The following is a 6,000-nucleotide window of genomic DNA, read 5'->3' on the forward strand; positions in this document are numbered from 1 at the left end:
CATAACTCTCCAGTACATCTCTCTTCTTAATTCTCAATTAGTCAAAAAAGTTGTTGACTGCTTCATAAATGTCTCTGGGCCCATACAACAGAAATGTTTTTCATGTTTCTTTAAAGCAACCAGCTAGCATATCTGCTCTTTATGTTCTTCTAGCCAATCTATAATTTAAAGGGCAATAAAATTGCTCAGCCTCTGTCATAGGTCAAAAGCAGCTTTCCTGGGGGCACTCAGACTCCTTCAGCTTTCTTTAGAGCCTCATTATAAATGTTTCCTGTCTTCTATCTGAGCAGCACATGCAATTCCTATTGAATTCATGAAATGGACAAGTTTTTAATGTAAAAATGGGTACTTTTGACCATTTTGCCTGCCCCCCTGACATAACAGAATTAGCATTTTATAAGGATAGTGTATAGTAGCTTCATCTAGAAAAAGCTTAAGTTCTTCCTTATTTTTATCTTGCTGTGGTAGCTGCTTGAAAATGCAATGGATTGCCTATTTTATTTACATGGGGAGTAATGTACAATGCAGCTTTCTGTACATAACTCTTGCTGCAGCAGGAGTCTATCAGATACTTTGGAAACATGACTTGAAAGAAAGAACTGCAAAAATGTGATTGTTAGGCTGAAGAGGAGAAAAACAATGGTGGGCATGGAAACAGTATTTAGATACATAAAAGAGGAAGGGATTAATATATTCCCAATGTAGTCAAAAAACAAGGAAGAAAGTAGAGATTTTCATTTGTCATTAGAAGAATCCAGTGGTAGGTCATAATTAAGGACTGAAACAGGTTGGAATGTGAAGATATATGGTGTACCTGTCTGGGGATGTTTAAGGCTAGACAAGCACCACTCAGGAATCACACAGGATTAGCTGACCCTGTTTATGGAGAGTGGTTGAGCCTGGTGAGCTTCTAAGGTCCATTGCTTCCATACCTGTGCCTTACTCTAACAGTTTTCGGTAAATTGGATAAACACCTTAAGTTATTCACCTTAGTCAGTTACTATGAAAAATAAAGGCAATTTTTGAATATTCTCCATATTCCCTAAAAGTTCCAGCTTTTTGCTATTTTATTTTCGCATTCAGGAATTTTCTGTTTAGATTGGTTTTTTCTGTTTATATTGTACCATATGTTGTCCACATTATATGTGATCTGAAGTAGCTAATCCTTCAGGGAAGAAAGATGATTACAAAGATAATAATGGAAGATTCAGAGAAAACTTCTACTCAATGAATACCAGCTATCAGACCAAAACTATTCAACAGAGCATTTTATTATTTTGTGTACTTTGAGTTAGATAACTGTAATCTCTGCTGATCCTCCTTGGAGGTGGGCTTTACCTGTGCTTACAAAACCTTAGCTTTAGATTGACCTAACCACACGGCTGAGAGATCATCTGAAATCATTTCTGAAGCAATACCTATAGTAAGATTGCTTTTCATTCAGTGAAAGAGATTTGCTAAGGGAAATTACTGCTGTTCTAATACGTCAACCACAGTAGAATGCTTTTCTTATTAGCAACATGTTAGAGAATATGTATCAATTTAGTTCTGGAATAAGGGTACAAAATAAGACCTGACTGATCTGCTGCTTAGCTAAGATAAAGCCTCACTTACTCAAATTAAAAACAGTAAAATCACAGGATAGAGTTAGTCAAAGCCCAGGAGAATGGCTAGGAGCACGAAGAAACCTTTGTATTAGAAGTTATCAACATAGAACATGATTGTCTACTAGAGAGATGATAGGAGGGGGCATGGTATTTTTATTAATGACAGGGTTTTTTTCCCATTCTCCGTCTGAAATACAATTTTCTCAGGCTATGAAGTTGTAAAATACTTAAATATTTAAGCCAATAGCAAAAGGCTAGAAGTCTTTATTTCTCAGTCATGCCTTAGAAAATTAGGGAAATAATAAATAAATATGTAATGTAGTGCAAGGGATGTGAATTTAATCACACTAAGAGAATTAACTTAAAACTGTAGCAGTCAATCAATTAAAATGCATTTAATAATGTTGTGAGAAAGAGTTTTTCATTATATATTAATTAAGAACACTTCTTGTTAAAATAAGAGTGAAAAATCATCCCCCAATCCCCCATGTTCAGTGTGCCTTGGGCATTTTTGAACTTTTGTAATGCCTGCAAAGGTCTTATAACTTTATGTACAGCACTAATGAAGCACATTTGTTATATTATTTAGAACTGTGAACTCAGTGGCTAAATATATGTTACAATTCTGCAAAGAATGCTGGCAACATTAATCATTATTCCTTCTACTTTACCTATTGAAGGACAGAAAAAATATTCTGAGGGCTCACAAGAACTATTTGGGCAAGTTCCCATCCTTTTTTTTTTTCAGGAAAAAATTTCTTTTTATTATGAACATGGATGTTGCCTAGAACTTTTGCAGGGCTTTAAGTATCATAAAGCTATTTTCACCCCCCAGTCTATATTTGCAAAGCATACAAATTTTTTATTTCCATGAGGCAATCTTTGTCTAGAAATTTTAATTCAAGTGTTTAGGTGGATATTTTTCTTTTCTCTGTTGTGAACAATAATTTCATTAATTCCAAAGGTGGTTTTTTTACTTGTAATTGGAATAGGTGAGTACTTTATACCCTAAGTCAACATTTTGGCATGTTGTGATATTCCTTGGGATATCTGAGGGAGAAAGTAATTTATCTGGGACCTAGGAGCCCATAGGAATGCTCTCTTCCTAGACGGTGCTTTCCCTTTCAAAAGTAAAAGGCCAAAATCTCCTTTGGGAGTTTTTCTCAATTTCTTCTGTTGACATCCTTCTGAGATGATCTGAGAAAATAACTAAGCAAGTTGTAATGAAATGTCCCACTCTAATGTGTTTAGAGTAGGTTTTAGAACTGTAAATTACTGATTTAACTTAGAAATTTCCCACACCCATTTTGTCTCCACCAGCTCATTTTCTCCCTTGCTCTGTTCACTTCTACCCTCATTAAATGCTGATGCCCCTGCTTGGAGAGTCATGCTGTAAACTAGATCACTGAAAAAGCTCTGATTAACAACAACAAAGATAACTACTAAAAAGGAACTTTAATTCAGTAATAAAACCCCCTCCTTTATGTATATTTTGAGTTATTCTGCTCTAAATTTGGAGAAAAAAGTACTATACTCAGGCAAATACATTTTTCTATAATGAGCAGATACTTCTCAAAAATGGGCAGCCTAGAAGGCTGGAATGGCAATGGCACTACTTTTCCAAGTTTCTGATTGGCCACGTAAGGAACTATCTAGTATTTACATCACGCAGTATTCAGATTCATACGGCAGAAAGATTTCTCTGTAAATCATGGATTATTTTTTAAGGCAGAAGCCAGGTAGAAGCATGATTCAACATTTGCTTTTGGATGACTTTTAAAGCTAGAAAAATTGATGTCAGGGAAAACAATAGGAACCAAACATGCTGAGTTATAGTCCTCTTCAGTCTTGTTCTCTGGCTAGCTTTACAGGGATAAAGATCCTGAGTACAGAGTATTGCAACAGACAAGGGACAACACAGATTTATGACTTTTCTTATTTGACTGTCCCACAGTTCCCAATACTGCTGCTGATTTATTTTAGGTCTTCTGTGGTACAGTGATGTTTCTTCATGATGGCTTGCCTAACTGCAGAGCTCGACTGCTTTCTTTGGGAGTGCATGGCTCAGAAGGTCATGGGTGTTTTGTGCTTGGCTAAATCTTAAATTGCTAATGTCAGAGAGGATGAAGGGAATAACTGCAGCTGGTATGCCTTCCTTGTATATGTTTTCAGACAGGATCCCTCTATACATTCCATAAATGCTTTCAAAATCGGTTCCCATTAAACAAAGCAGCATGTTCTAAGGGATTTCAGTAGCTGGTGAAAAGTAATTTTCTTCCAGTCAAGTCAGTTTTTAAAGGGTATGTGTTTCCTCTATTATAAACATGCTGTTATGCTTTGGAAGACAAAGCCCTAGTTTTCCTCTCCCTACTGCTCCCCTCCTTCTTGAGTATACTCCCTTATTCTGGAATGCAAGACTTTTTATCCACGTCTTCTTTCTTTCCCAAGTTTCCAGAGTTATGCCATATTGGTGGGAACAGTGAAATCAGGCAGCGTATCATAACTTTCACTTAACAGCCATAGCTCAAAGCAGACAAAGATACAGAGTGCAAGACTGCTTCTTGGAACCAGGGAGTGTTCAAAAATAAAGTCTGTCTTCCCTCTTGCTACATTAAGCTCCTATTGCAAAATTTTTAAAAAAGTTATGAGATAATGAGTAGATTGATTAATAAATAATAAAGAGAATAAACACATTTCTTAATTTATGCTATGTAAAAAGTTACATTTTTGGTGCAAATAAAATTATAGTAATTTTTTAAATTAGAATTATTTTTTCCATGACAAAAAAATTAAAATGATGTAGAATTGTTATTTCTCAAAGTACTGAAGTAAAAAAGAAATAAAAAGATAAGAGAATTTAGGAACTGGGATGCCTATGAGTTACTGCAGCCATGGTTTTTGAAGAAACATCCAAGAAGATTGATTTTTCTTTTTTTTTCTCATGACCTGGTTTTTATTCTTCACAGACTTCTGATTTGGATGAGAACCATGACAATCCCTGAACACATGTCTAATTTGGACTGTAGTGCATGCCATAATACGTCCCAGCAGGAAGATGCAAACACTGCCACAGAGAGTAGTTGAATAGAGGATACAAAGTAACAGTTTATTTATGTTCCAGATCATGGTAACTTAAATACTCTTCACATTTGGAAGTACTAATGATACCTCTTACTAATATTAGTGTGGTGCATTGCCAACACCTGGAGGCCAATGCAACACTTGAGAGTTCAAGGACAAACTACACAGTACAGTGCATTTAGGGACCAAGCTTTATTGCCCATTAAATGGCTATTCAGCAGCATCAGAAAAGTGAAGACTTTTCATCTATGTGTGTACTGCTGGAAGTCAAATTTCAGGTTTAAAAGGAACTTCTTTTTATTTCACAGAGAATGTACATATAATCCTTCTAACTGAAAATCTAGTGCTCGTTCTGATTGGATATGCAGCGTGGGAAAGATGTTCATACCTATTTCAGATTTATGATCTCATAGTACATATTTTTGAAGACAAAATTTTAAAATTTTAATTTATGTCTTTGAGGCTGATGATTTTGAATTTAGCAGATTGTTTTTATTTTCTTTAGAATAAAAATTCACCTAAGCAAGGATCAGTTACAAAACCTCAGTTACAAAACATATATTGACAACTACAGCTAAAATTCATAGTTCCTCAGGCACATTTTAGGAACACAAAAAGTCTCCTTTTCTGTTCCATTTACTTTATAGAATGCCTCTCCAAATTGTTGAAATAATGAATAATGAGAATAATTAAATAACAGAACTTAACTGCTTTTTCTACCATGCAGTTTCAACTGGTGAAGGATTCTTTTCATCTTGTTCTAAAGCACTTTGCAATTAAGTTTAAGAGCCACTAAACCCTCTAGGGATAAAGGTAGCTATTCAAGTGCAAGGTCATTAGGAAAACCTGAAATTTCCCAGTTAGTTGTTGTGCCTCCTGTTGGGAAAGGTATCTTTAAAAATGTGTTTTAAGAGCCATGACATCTTAGAGGCAGCAGCCAAACCCCAAAATTTAGTGTGTTAGTATTGATTTAATGGCACAATGGAATCTCAATGACAGACAGAAAAGCAATATGGTAAGAGTAGAAAGAACATGATTTTCTAAAATTCAGAATTGATGATTCAATTACTCAAATTCATCAGTTCCTCTGAGAACTCTGTAACAGGCCACGATTCCCTTCTTACCAAATTTAGTTGGGTACACAAGTGGCAATTACCTCAATTTTTAATCACAATTGCAGAAAATGTCTGATTTCATTGAGCAGTTGCTAGCAGACAGTAACACTCATCCAGCTCTCAAGAGGCACTGGGGCTAGAAGAAAATTCATGAACAGTCCTTAGTAAGAAGACTGTCATAATTTTCACCCTGCCTG

This window comes from Corvus cornix, chromosome 4 (genome assembly GCF_000738735.6).
Source record: "Corvus cornix cornix isolate S_Up_H32 chromosome 4, ASM73873v5, whole genome shotgun sequence".
Taxonomy (NCBI): Eukaryota; Metazoa; Chordata; class Aves; order Passeriformes; family Corvidae; genus Corvus; species Corvus cornix.